The 14,907-nt window shown below is 36.9% G+C and overlaps 1 protein-coding gene across 14 annotated transcripts in view; it reads right to left on the bottom strand.

Annotated features, from left to right (window-relative positions):
- Window positions 1-14,907, bottom strand: part of PWWP3B (PWWP domain containing 3B) — a 30,467-nt gene that overhangs the window by 9,355 nt on the left and 6,205 nt on the right. For 3 of the 14 annotated variants that reach the window (XM_032846179.1, XM_032846175.1, XM_032846185.1), the window contains exons 3-5: window positions 13,970-14,145; window positions 13,135-13,233; window positions 11,583-11,768 (exon numbers count right to left, since the gene is read on the bottom strand). The exons of 1 other annotated variant lie outside the window; for it this stretch is intronic. The gene's annotated coding sequence lies outside the window, so the exon portion shown is untranslated. Of the gene's footprint in view, window positions 1-11,582; window positions 11,769-13,134; window positions 13,923-13,969; window positions 14,146-14,907 lie in introns of those variants that run through there. 10 more of the 14 variants (XM_032846182.1, XM_032846181.1, XM_032846180.1 and 7 more) reach the window with 10 other exon arrangements.

Consider the following 14,907-nt stretch of genomic DNA (forward strand, 5'->3'; position numbering starts at 1 on the left):
GAAGGAGGTGGGCCACCTTGGTTGTGTCTGCCACAATACTGTATGATTCCATTTATAGACATTTACAAAAAGAGAAAGTATAATGATGACCATATGATCATTGGCTGTCAGGAATTACAGATGGGGGAGGGTGTGGCAATATACAAGAACAGCACAGAAAGTTGTGGGGTGATGAAACTCTTCTGTATTCTGACTGTGGTACTCATTATATGAATCTATACATGTGTAAAATCCAAAGAAGTGTATACAAAGAAGTCATGTATTACATATGATACTATAAAATGATTTTAACTAATAATGATTTTAAAAAAGAAATTTAAGTAGAAACATTTCATAAACATTATATAAACATCCATTCTTTATGAATATGCTTTAGTAACCATCTGCTTATTTCTAAAGCATACTTAATAACAAAGAAAACAAAAATAACCCATACATAACATTATTAGAAAGTATCACTTCCACTTCCACTTAGGGTATGAAAAAGCATAAGAAAATGTCACCCATAAATAAACAATGATAAAAATCTAGATAATCTACAAAACTGTAACATTCCTTGAGCCCATCAGAGAACGCTGGTAAACTGACTTACAAAGGGTGACCAGCCCCATTAAAGAAGGACACATGTACTGCTTCACTTTTGGCAAAGCATGGGGCAGAGATGGCTGTCATGCAAGCAGGTAAAAAGAAATCAGCTGAAATTTTAATGAATTCTTAAATTCTTAATGGGCTAGTATAGTTTGGAATACCTGGCATCCCAGATACTTACTTATACACTCACTCACTGCCAAGTTCTTTTTCAGTCCTTAACCAGAAACACACAACTAGGGCCAAAGCAGGAGATCAAAAAGAGCCCATATCAGTGGTTGAGGTATGTAGAGGGCAAAAAGCTATTGCTGGCAGACAGACACACAGCACCATACACTTATCCAAACCCTTCAGTTATGAAAAGCAAAAGCCTTAAGTCACCAGAAGAGAAGAAACAAACCTTTCCCTCCTGGGTACAGGTAAAAAGCCACTGCTTCTGGGGGAAGAGTAGAAGCAAAACCCACATATCCAGGAAGGGGGAGACAGGAAACCTTCCAATCCCCAGGACAAAAGCAAAGATCCTTTGAGGCTGGAGGGGTAGGGAGTGAAGTAGAAGTAAAAAACCTCTGCCCCATGCCCCATGCTAAAAGACCTCAAAAGAAAGTTGGGGTAGCAATTCTCATATCAGACAAATTAGATTTTAAGCTAAATAATGTAGTTAGAGATACAGAAGGACACTATATCATTCTTAAAGGGTCTACCCAACAAGAAGATCTAACATGTGTAAATATCTATGCCCCCAACATGGGAGCAGCCAACTACATAAGCCAACTGTGAACAAAAATAAAGAGACATATTGATAAGAATACATTAATAGGAGACCTCATCATGCCACTCTCAGCAATAGATCAACTAAGCAGAAAATCAACAAAGAAATAAGAGTTTTGAATGACACACTGGACCAGATGGACGTCATAGAAATATATAGAACATTCCACCCTCAAACAACAGAACACTCATTCTTCTCAAGCGCAAATGGAACTTTCTCCAGAATAGACCACATACGGGGTCACAAATCAGTTCTCAACTGATACCAAAAGATTGAAATTATTCTCTGCATATTCTCAGACCACAGTGTTTTGAAACTGGAACTCAATCACAAGAAGTTTGGAAGAAATTCAAACACTTAGAAGCAGAAGACCATCCTGCTCAAGAATGTTTGGGTAAACCAGGAAATCAAAGAAGAACTTAAATAATTCATAAAAACCAATGAGAATGAAGACACATCGGTTCAAAACCTATGGGATATGGCAAAGGTGGTCCTAAGAGGGAAATACATAGCCATCCAAGCCTCACTCAAAAAAAAAAAAAAAAAAGAAAAGAAAGAAAAATCCTGAATACACAAACTCTCTTTACACCTTAAAGATCTGGAAAATCAACAAATTAAACCTAATCAATGGACCAGAAGGGAAATAATTAAGATTAGAGCAGAGATCAATGAATTAGAAACCAGAAATACAGTAGAAATCATCAATGAAACTAGAAGCTGGTTCTTTGAAAGAAGTAATAAGATTGATAAACCACTGGCCAGACTTACCCAAAAGAAAAGAGAAAGGACCCATATTGATGAAATTATGGATGAAAGGGGGAGAGATCACTACCAACACCAAGAAAATAAAAACAATTTTCAGAAATTATTATTGACAGCTATATGCCAATAAATTAAGCAACCTGGAAGAAATGGATACATTCCTGAAAACCTATAAACTACCAAGACTGAAACAGGAAGAAACTGATGATGTGAATGGACCAATAACCAGTAACGAGATTGAAGCAGTGATCAAAAACCTCCCAAAACACAACAGTCCAGGACCTGATGGATTCCCTGGGGAATTCTACCAAACATTCAAAGAAGAAATAATACCTATTCTCCTGAAGCTGTTTCAAAAAATAGAATCAGAAGGAAAACTTCCAGACTCTTTTTATGAGGCCAGCATTGTCTTGATCTCAAAACCAGATAAAGACACCACAAAAAAGGAGAATTTCAGACCAATATCCCTGATGAATATGGATGTCAAGATTCTCAACAAGATCCTAGCTAATAGGATTCAACAGTACATTAAAAGGATTATCCACCACAACCACAATGAGGTGGGATTTATCCCTGGGATGCAAGGGTGGTTCAATATTTGCAAATCAATCAATGTGATAGAACACATAAGTAGGAGGAGACAAGAATCACATGGTCCCCTCAATTGGTGCAGAAAAAGCATTTGACAAAATACAGCATCTTTTCCTAATTAAAACTCTTCACAATATGTGGATAGAGGGAACATTCCTCAATTTCATAAAATCCATCTAAGAAAGACCCTCAGCAAATATAATTCTGAATGGGGAAAAGCTCAGAGCCTTTCCCTTAAGATCAGGAACATGACAAGGATGCCCATTCTTGACACTATTGTTCAACATAGTACTAGAAGGTCTAGCAACAGCAATCAGAGGACAAAAGAAATAAAAGGTATTCGAATTGTCAAGGAAGAGGTCAAACTCTCTCTCTTTGCAAATGACACAATACTTTATATGGAAAACCCAGAAGACTCTACCCCCAAATGGCTAGAACTCATACAGCAATTCAGAAATGTGACAGAATACAAAATCAGTGCACAGAAATCAGCTGCTTTCTTATATATCAACAATGTAACTGTACAAAGAGAAATTAGAGAATCAATCCCATTTACAATAGCACCAAAAACCATAAGATACTTTGGAATAAACCTAACCAAAGTGGTAAAGGATCTATATTCTAGGAACTACAGAACACTCATGAAAGAAATTGAAGAAGACACAAAAAGATGGGGAAACATTTCATGCTCATGGAGTGGAAGAATAAACACTGTTAAAATGTCTATGTTGCCCAGAGTAATCTATACTTTCAATGCCATCCTGATGAAAATACCAATGACATTTTTCAAAGTGCTGAAACAAACAATCCTAAAATTTTTATGGAACCAGAAAAGACCCTGAACCACCAAGGAAATGTTAAAAACAACAACGAAAACGACAACAACAACAACAACATCAAAGCTGGGGGTATCTGTTGCTTAATTTCAAGCTATATTACAAAGCTGTGATCATCAAGACAGCATGGTACTGGCACAAAAACAGACACACAGACCAATGGAACAGAATAGAGATCCCAGACATGGACCCCAAACTCTACTGTCAAATAATCTTCAACAAAGCAGGAAAAAATATCCAACAGAAGAAAAGAAAGTCTCTTCAGTAAATGGTGCTGGGAAAATTGGACAGCTATATACAGAGGAGTGAAACTCGATCATTCCCTCACACCACATACAAAGATAAATTCAAAATGGATGAAAGACCTCAATGTGAGACAGGAATCTATCAAAACCCTAGAGGAGAACATAGGCAGTAGCCTCTTCGACATCAGCCACAGCAATTTCCTTCAAGACACGTCTCCAAAGGCAAGGGAAACAAAAACAAAAATGAAACTTTTGGGACTTCATCAAGATAAAAAGCTTCTGCACAGCAAAGGAAATAGTCAACAAAACAAAGAAGCAACCCACGGAATGGGAGAAGATATTTGTGAATGATACTGTAGACAAAGGGCTGATAGACAAGATCTATAAAGAACTTCTCAAACTCAACACCCAAAAAACAAATAATCAAGTCAAGAAATGGGCAGAAGACATGAACAGACACTTCAATGAAGACATACAAATGGCCAACAGACACATGAAAAAATGTTCAACATCATTATCCACCAGGGAAATTTAAATCAAAACCACATTGAGATACCACCTTATACATGTCAGAATGGCAAAAATTGACAAAGCAAGAAACAACAAGGGTTGGAGAGGTTGTGGAGAAAGGGGAACCCTCTTACACTATTGATAGGAATGCAAGTTGGTGCAGCCACTTCTGAAAACATTGTGGAGGTTCCTCAAAAAGTTAAAAATAGAGCTACCCTATGACACAGCAATTGCACTACTGTGTATTTACCCAAAAGATACAGATGTAGTGAAAAGAAGGGCCACATGTACCCCAATGTCCACAGCAGCAATGTTCACAATAGCCAAACTGTGGAAGGATCTGAGATGCCCATCAACAGATAAATGGATAAAGATGTGGTCCGTACACACAATGGAATATTATTCAGCCATCAGAAAGGATGAATACCCAACCTTTGCATCAACACGGATGGGACTAGAGGAGATTATGCTAAGTGAAATAAGCCAGGTACAGAAAGTCAATTATCATATAGTTTCACTTACTTGTGGAACATAAAGGAATAGCACAGAGGACATTAGGAGAAGGAAGGGAAAAATGAAGGGGGAGAAATCAGAGTGGGAATGAACCATGAGAGACTATGGACTCTGAGAAAAAAATAAGGGTTTTAGAGGGTAGAGGGTAGGGGGATGGGTGAGCCCAGTGATGGGTATTAAGGAGGGCACATATTGCATGGAGCACTGGGTGTTATATGGAAACAATGAATCGTGGAACACTACATCCAAAACTAATAACATACTATATGGTGACTAACAAAACATAATAACATAAAAACAAAACAAAACAAAACAAAACAAAACCTCTGCCCCTGAGGTGGGGTAGGAAAACCTTAGTTAGGTTCAGGTTCCTACATGAATAAAAGCAGGGGTCAGCTACTGATGAGGAAGGGGCAAGAATACATCTCTTGCCAAAGACCAACTCCAGGTACAAATTAGAGGTTAGCTACCATGTTGAGAGGAAAGAATGCTGAGAAAGCACAAGCTTCAAGCTCCAGTTGCACAGGGCCTAAGGTTGAGGCTGGACAGGACAACAAAGAGCACTCCCTGCCTCACCAAGAGGCTAGCTCCTAATAATAACAGGAACCTACTGCTGCAAAATAGGCAAGAGTGTACAGAAAGAGCCCCCTTTTAGTGGCACAGATGTGAAGAGATTGCTGAATATAGGGTGGAGAAAAATCGTTGGAAAAAACCTTTTGGCACACCAGGCTCCACTCTAAGCAAAATAATGTACCCTATGCAAGTGAGATGACAATAGTGAAAAAAGATAAAGTAAAAAAAGAAGGATACAATCTCCAGTATATTTTGATATCAGCATTAACCTGATACCAATACTAGAAAAAGAACCATAACAAGTAAACTGCAAATCAATGTCTCTCATAAACAAACAAATGGATCCAATGATATTAGTTAGGTACAGAAATGATGTAGAAAATTATCTAGAAAAAGGCCAATGATATGGACGAAGGATAATATATCATGACCAAATGGAGTTTATCCTGGGAATGTAAAGATTGTTATACATTTGCAAATCAATGTAATTTACCATATCCACAGACCAAAGGGGGAAAAGAAGATAATCTCAACTGATGCAGAAAAATCATCTTATGTAATGCTATAGGCACTCATGATAAAAAAGCTCAAAAAACTGGGAATTAAAAGGATCTTTCTCAATATGATCAAGGATATCTATTAAAAAGCCTGAAGTTAACATCATACTTAATGATGATATATGGAATGTTCTTCCCCTAAGATCAGGAACAAGGAAAGAATGTATACTCTCACCAATACTATTCAATACTATATTGGAGATACTAGCCAATACAGTAATGCCTGAAAAGTAAATTAAGGGCATACATATTGGAAAGGAAGACATAAAACTGTCTTTATTTGCAGACATGATGATCCATGTAGATAACCCCCCAAAAAAGCTATTAGACCTAATAAGGCAGTTTATCAGTATCATCAGATGTAAGGTCAATATAAAACAATTTTCTTTTTTTTAAAGATTTTATTTATTTATTTATTTGACAGACAGAGATCACAAGCAGGCAGAGAGAGAGGAGGGAGCAGGCTTCCCATTGAGCAGAGAGCCCGATGCGGGGCTCGATCCCAGGACCCTGGGGTCATGACCTGAGCCAAAGGCAGAGGCTTTAACCCACCCAGGTGCCCCAAACAATTTATTTCTATATAGTGAAGTTTGGAAGTTTTTTTTTAAAGATTTTATTTATTTGACAGAGAAGGACACAGTGAGAGAGGGAACACAAGCAAGGGGAGTGGGAGAGGGAGAAGGAGGCTTCCCGCACAGTAGGGAGAATGACGCAGGGCTGGATCATGACCTGAGCCAAAGGCAAATGCTTAATGACCGAGCCACCCAAGCGCCCCTAAAGTTTGGAAGTTTTACGAAGTACCATTTATAATATCATAAAAAAACATTAGGAAATACTAAGGTAAGACAAATCTAATAAATATGTGTACATTTGTATGCTGAAGACCTCAAAAAATTGATGAAAGATATCAAAGAAGACCTAAATAAATGAAGAAATATATCATGTTCACTGACTGACAGATTAACTATTTTTAGGATGTAACTTCCCTCCAAACATATCTGTTGAATCATTGCAATCTCAACCGAAATCTCAGAAGACTTTTTGAAGAAATTGAAAAGATATCCCTACAGTGTATATGGAAAAATAATGGAACTAGAATAGGGTGACCACTTTTGGGATGGAAATACCAAAATGGAAAATTCATGTTATCTGATTTTAAGACTACAGCTATCAAGGGGGCCTGGGTGGTTCAGTCAGTTAAGTATCTGACTCTTAATTTTGGCTCAGGTTGTGACCTCAGGGTCATGAGATTGAGCACTGCATCAGGCTCTCCCCTGGGTGTGAAGCCTGCTTAAGATTCTCTCTCCCTCTCTCTCTGCTCTTCCCCCTCCCCTAAAAAGTTGACTACAGCAATCAAGTATATTATTAGTTATCAATTATTAATTATTATAGTTATTATATTATAAAATAGATTATATACTATAAAATAGATGTACAGATAAATAGAACACAAATAGACCAGCAAATATGGTCAATAGATTTTTGACAATGGTAATTAAATGGAGAAATGGTCTTTTCAACAAATAGTGTTGGAAAAATTGGACATTGTAGGTAAAAATATTCATCTTGGCCCCTTACCTAAGACCATATAAAAAAATGAACTCAAAATGAATTACTGACCTAAATATAAAAGTGAAAACTGTAAAACTTCTAGTAGAAAACAAAGTAGGAACTCTTTGAGACCTTCATTTAAACAAAGATTTATTAAGACCCAAAAAGCATGCACCATACAAAAAAAAATTGATGAATGGACTTGAAAACTTCTCTTAAAAATATAAAATGAAAATCCACAGGAGGTTATATTTGCAAAACACATATCTAATAAAGAACTTTTATCCAGAATATATATCCAGTAATAAGATTAACAACCCAGTAAAAAATGGACCCCCAATTTAAATAGATCATCATCAAAGAAGGTATATGAATATCAAATAAACACATTGAAAGATGCTCAACACTATGAATAATTAAGGATATGTAAGCAAAACCACAGTAAGACATCAATAACACTTTTATAAGAATGGCTTATATTAAAAAGAGAAAAAAACGGGGTGCCTGGGTGGCTCAGTGGGTTAAGCCTCTGCCTTTGGCTCAGGTTGTGACCTCAGGGTCCTGGGATCCCGCATTGGGCTCTCTGCTCAGTGGGGAGCCTGCTTCTCCCTCTCTCTCTGCCTGCCTCTCTGCCTACTTGTGATCTCTGTCTGTCAAATAAATAAAATCTTAAAAAAGAGAGAGAGAGAGAGAGAGAAAACCTGACAGTATCAACAGCTGGCAATGACGCAGAGCTACTAGAATGCATACACTGCTGATGAATATACAAGTTCTCAGAGCTACTTTATAAAACAGTATGGCAGTTTCTAATATAGTTGGACATAGGCTTACCAGGTAATCCAGGAATTCCACTCCTGGGTATTTATGCAAGAGAAATAAAAATTTATGAACAGACAAAGATCTGTTCTGGAATGTTTGTAACAACTTTAATCATATTACTAAAATTATAAATCTACTTATAAGTAGATACACAAATTGTAGAAAAACAGAATAACAGATAAAGTACTGATACATACTTCAATATGGGTAAACACCAGAAACATCATGCTAAGTGAAAGAAACAAGATGTAAAAAAACTATGTATTATATGACTCCATGTATATGATATTTTGGAAAATTAAAACCTGTAGGGACAAAAATTAGATCAGTGGTCATCAGGAATGAGGGTAAAAAGTACTGACTACAATGTGGCAAGAGGGAACATTTTGGAATTATATCTATAGCCTGATTATATCGGTTATTTCATGACTACAGAACTTTGTCAAAACTCATCAAACTATACACCTAAAAGAGTGAATTTAACTCCATGTAAATCATATCTCAAGAAACCTAAGCCTTAAAAAGGCATTCAAAATCAGAATATAACCAATATAAGAAGTTCATATTTCGGGGCACCTGGGTGGTTCAGTGGGTTAAATCCTCTGCCTTCGGCTCAGGTCATGATCCTGGGGTCCTGGGATCGAGCCCCACATCCAGCTCTCCGCTTGGTGGGGAGCCTGCTTCCCCCTCTCTCTCTCTGCCTGCCTCTCTGCCTACTTGTGATCTCTCTCTCTGTCAAATAAATAATAAAATCTTTTAAAAAAAAGAAGTTCACATTTCACTGTGAGAATAATGGGAATACATATAAGAGTTTGATTTGTACTTTGGGTCACGAATACCAGCAAAGATTGTGGGTACCACAAGATATGTATAAAAATATTTTCTGGAGGGTACAAAGAATATGTTAGAAATTTAATTTTTTAAATATCTTTAATTTTTGCTAACTTATATTTCTGAACTCACTTTAAAATACTGGGCAGTTACCTAAGACACATGACTTTTAATGCAGTTATGTATCTCTTTCTATAAATTTATATACTCACTACATATCCCTTCATTAGAAGTTAGTTAACACAGGACAAATGTCAAGAATCCAGATGACATCAGCACCTTACAGTTTGTGATACTTATCCTCATTAGCAGAGTCTTTAACTACAGTGAAGTTCTCACATGCCACTCAACTATGTGAGTGGAAGGAAAGGAAGGAGTAGAAGCCTAAGTGTCATAATCTGGATATAGAGATATGGTTAAGAATTATGTCCCAGTGAGGAAGTAGAAGCCAAAGGAGAGATAGTGTGGCTTGAGAATAAACAAATATCGATATCTTTAGTGTATAAGGTTCATATAAAAGAGTAGAAATTGTTCAGTTAGAACACTTGTAAAAACCATGAGGGAGCCATGAACACTGGTAAAGCAAGGAATTATAGACACTTCATGGATATACAAAATACCAAATGACCCCTAAGGCATAGGCACAAACAAATAACTGAAACTGGTTATAAACAAAGTTAAAATCTTATTATTAATGTTCTTTGGCTGAATGTCAGCCCACCTGAAGAGGAAGAACATCAGAAGAAAGCTTGCTAAGAATGAATATGCCAGGTAAGAAAAAGGCTAGCCAGAGAGTGAATCATGGCCAGAGACAAAAAGATTTCATAATCTCTGGCTAAATGTATGTGAACAGACAGAGAGGAAAAAAAAAGAAAAAAGTACCATCAGTGACCTAGATAAAGCTGCCATGTCTGGAGATTTTGCATTCCCCAGGTCATACTAATACCTACATAGTGCCAATGGCTGAAGCTGCTAGAAAATTAAGATTCAGGATGATGGAATGGGAAATATATTAAAAGAAATAAAATAAAGGTTGATGAGAATGCCATAACTTCATCATTAGAGCATGTAGTAAACAGAGCTTTACTACAATCTTCTTGGAATTAATAAAAAAAGGGGCTGGTTAAAATCATTTGTAAAAGTTCAGTAACAGTTGGGAGTGTGCAGCAAGGAGTAGGTAAGAACATCAGAAAGGCAAAATAAAAGAAGTTCCAAATGAATCACTGAAGATCTGAACGTGTGTGTGATTGATTGGTACATCTGGATATAGACTAGAAATCAATCAGTGAACTCTGAATCATTTAGAAAAATCCTTAGGTCACTGGGCTGTGTCTGACTGCCCAGCTAACCACAAAAACTGTGATTTTAGAGGCCTCTATTGCCTCAGGGCTAAAAATAATTTTTTGCATTCAGTGCTTAAACATATCCTCCTGAAAACTTGTAAGGAAGCTTGAGTAAGTGATTTTGAATGGGAGATAAGAAATAGTCACTTAAATGAGGGAGTAAGAAAATAGTCACTAAAGGGAAGGCAAAGAGAAAAGAGAATAAGCAAAAGGATTTCTTCTGTCAAAGGAGAAGGAAGGTGGACAATGAAAATGGAGAAGACATACAAAAAGATGAATATATGCCTGCCACCAAAGAAATGTTGTGGTTGGGGGAAAATATGTGAAAATTCAATGAAAGAGAAGTAATTCTATAATGTCCCACTATGTAATACTTATTATAGCTATTACATATAAGAAATGAATGAGGGTGTGTATGGTAGGAGATGGGGGGTGTTGGGGAATGTGTCAGGGAGACCATTTCTATTATTGGATATTTTGGTATGTTGGGGCCTCTTGAGGTTTATTCTAGGGTAATCTTAGCTTTTTAAAAATGATTTATTTATTTACCTCATATATATATAGACAGAGCACATGGCCAGGGTGGAGTCGCAGAGGGAGAGGGAGAGAAGCAGATGCCCCGCTGAGCGGAGCCTGATGCAGGGCTTGGTTTCATGACCCGGAGATCACCACCCTAAGTCAATGACCTGAGCTGAAATCAAGAGTTGGATGCTTAACCAACTGAGCCACCCAGGTGTCCCTTGCGTAATCTTAACTTTTTAAAGCTGCCAGTGCTGCCCTATCTACCCAAGGCAATCAGACATAGGTACTGGGGTTTGTGTCTCCTGGATTCAGACAATAGCACAATGACCTCAACAAGAAGTAGTTTTCAAAGATTTCTTGAGAGTCAAGCAGTTGGCAGAGACCTGCAAGTCTTCCATAAGTAGATTTCCATTTATATAATTCCTTTCTAGAAGTTTCAGATAATTCTTTCCTAACACTAGAATATATGATTTAAAATTTAAAATGCTATGGCTCCCGAGTCAGGAAAAAAAAAATTGTACTGCATATTCTCAACTTAACCATGTTTTAACATGGAACGGGAGGAGCCTTACCCAATGTCACGTGGATCATAGAGGATCTGGTCCTGTGATCTGGCTGTCTTGATTCTCACTCCAGCTGCTTGTCCAGCAGAGCCTTCTCCCTGCTCAGTACTTCCGAGGTCACACTGCCTTTCTGGGGCTCAATGGGCATCACATGCAGATTCCCCAGGTCACGTGTATCTTTGATATTAACCTAGACTGTCCCAAAGGAGACAGGGAATCAAACCAATTCAATGGAAAAGGTGGAAAGAAACTTCCCTACCAAAACTTCAGCATGAGGGTCATTCTGAAACACAGGAAATGAGGTGAAATTTCATCTACAATGTAGATGCCATGTTTATCACCTTTTTGGTTATTATTTGGAATGCTCTCTGTGATACAGTTGTTATTTGCTTCATGTTGATATCATCTTTATTAGGAAAAGGTGAGGTGAGGACAAAAGAGTAGAGAAATAACAATTGCCTTGTGTTTTCTATAGGCTGAATTCTATGTAGTTACTTTAAAAAAATGCTTTCTTTTTGAGTTCTCCCATCAGTTCTCATGTGAGGCTTTTTCTTCTGGACATGCAGTTTTCTTCAACGACGCTATAATCATACTCTATGTGCCGTCTCATAGTCTGGTACTACAAAATACATTTCATGTCTTTGTTTGCACACTCCATAAAAATAGTTGCTTGGAGAAAATTTGGAGACTCTGGCAAGCGCCATCTTGTGACCAGTGCCAGAACTGCACTCTATTACTACCAGAACCTTCTTAAGGAAGGGTGAGAACTACATGCTGCGAAGCCAGCAATTTTCTCAGGCTTCTAGAATATACCATGCTCAAATTTAGAGTTTTGTTATGAATTATGCAAAACCTTGAATGCTAATGTCTTTACTTCTAATGGGCTGATAAAAATTGCATAGTTACTGAAAATTGGAAAGACGATTTATAAAAAGAAAGTATAATTCTAGAAAAATAATTAATATTATTTTTTCCTGAATATTTTTCCATAATCCTTATTTACAAATACCCATGAATGTATATAATTTCAGACCAGCTTTTCACCATGCTCAAGCACATGGTTTGAAAGTTTTTCCATATCAATAAGTATTTTCATTGATTATGAATGACTTTAAATGTAATTTCCCCCCTAATTTGTAACACTTTATCTCAAACTTTTTTCTGCTACTGTTAAAAATTGACTAAATATATATTAAGAATTATTTTTACATAAAGATAGTAAAGACTGTCTTATGCCTCCAACCACACAATCCCATTAGCAGGCAGCCTTATATTTTTTGTGATTTTGTTAGACATAGAGCATTAAGGCAGTCTTTTATCTTTAAATGACATAATATAGTGCTTGCCATTCTACAATTTCCATTTTCACCTAATACTACTTCTCAGACATTTTTTTTCAAATCACTACATGTTCATACTTCATCTGTCAGCTATATAACATTCAATTCTGTGGATGCACCATGTCACATGATATTTTTAAAACTGCTAACAGAAATAAACCAAACCCCCTGAATAGACTTAAAAGATATAGAAAAATAGTTCTTGCTGACCACAGCCATACCTGTGGTCTGAAAGAATGAGTTGCAAGGAGGACACATGCAGGGCGGTAGCCAACAGAGCAACCAGGCTATGAGCTCGATCAGGTCCAGGAAAATTTCCACTATTGGCAAAAGACAAGAGGGGTATGTTTGCATGTCTGTCGTGTCTGTGAATGTTTATGTGTCTGAAACCAAACAGGTATACTGTTGCAGCGTCACTGTGCTCTTCTCATTATAAAAATAATCATGAAATAAAGCAATTCTAAAAATGCTGAATCCAAATAAAAATGTATTTTGAAATCCTCAGTAATCTGAACTCTTCAGAGATGCTGACTGTTAACATGGGAGTCTAGTTCTCTTTAAGGAAAATGCATATATTTTACACAAATGTTGTCTCTCAACAGCATATCTGAATCCCTCCCACATTCGTTCACATACATTTATATTTGTGTTTGTACTTGTCAATCACTTTTTATGCTTAAATTTTTCTATCAGTTACTTTTTGTGTAGAATAATAAATGTTTACATCAAAACATAATACAATCTGTAACAAAAATAGAAACATGGGATGCCATGTAAAAATTAACATGAACAGCTTGCCTCACTGAAGTCTTAATTTAGAAGCTGTAATCTGATCACCCATTCTCACACTGTGGACTTCATAAAATATTGAGAGAAACTAAATTTTCATGGGATTGATTCTGTCACAGTAACAGCAATTCTCCCCAAACCGTATTTATTCCATTCCCACCTCTCCCAGGCAATAACGTCTGTTGTCGTTGTTTTTTTTTTTTTCCACCATAACACAAAAGCCCGAAGAAATTCCCAGAAAATAACTAGCTTTAAGACAGCCATTACCTTGAAGCTTCTTGTCAGCTGCAGCCTCGTGAAACGCAGCCCCTCCCCCAAGACTGGCCGGGCACAGCTCACTTCAAGCTTCTCAGAGAATGCTCCGCCCCCTCCCTGTGATGGGGAAAGTAGGGGGCCTTTCCCTCAATTAGAGGGAGGAGAATCGCCAAGTTAACTGAAATTCACTTAAAGGGGAAAAACGTTCATTTTTAAAAGACTTGAAAGTGAAATGGCAACATGTGTCTCTTTAATTTCCATTCAAACCACAGGGGTAAGGTGATTTCCTGAAGAGACTTAGCAAATCCCTTTATCATAAAATGAAGATCCAGTTAAAAATAGCTCTTGCATATTTTTCTTGCCTTTTCTGGCACCTTATTTCTACCAGATTATAGGACCCAGCTGGTCATTGTCCATTAAAAAGACCTGTTAGGTTCTTGTTTCTGATCGCCGTGAATGAATACATTAATTTGTGAAGAATTATATCTCTGTAATTTTATTTCTCTGGCCCTGGGACATGGTATGTCTCATTTATCCTTCAGAATGTTTTCTAGGTTTTTCAAGTACAGTCATTCCTTAGACATAAAACATCAATCAAAATCCTTAAAGAAAAGAGATCTGTATCTGAATATACTGAAATAAAAAATATGGAAAAAACACACAAAAAAAACCAAAGTTGAAAACAGGATGACAAACTTCACAAAACCATTTTCAATAAAAAAAAAAAACAACTCTAATCTAAAGTAGAGCTTCCGAATTAGTAAGAACAAACAGCAGAGTGGGAAAAAATAAGCAAAGGTATAAATAGGCAATTCACAATATTCTTTTTTTTGAAGATTTTATTTATTTGTGAGAGGGAGAGAGATGTTATGAGAGCGGAGAGGTAAAAGGGAGAGCAGGGAGCCCGATGTGGAACTTGATCCTGAGACTCCAGGATTATGATCTGGGCC

This window comes from Lontra canadensis, unplaced genomic scaffold (assembly GCF_010015895.1).
Source record: "Lontra canadensis isolate GAN:19392208 unplaced genomic scaffold, GSC_riverotter_1.0 scaffold172, whole genome shotgun sequence".
In the NCBI taxonomy this organism is placed as follows: domain Eukaryota; kingdom Metazoa; phylum Chordata; class Mammalia; order Carnivora; family Mustelidae; genus Lontra; species Lontra canadensis.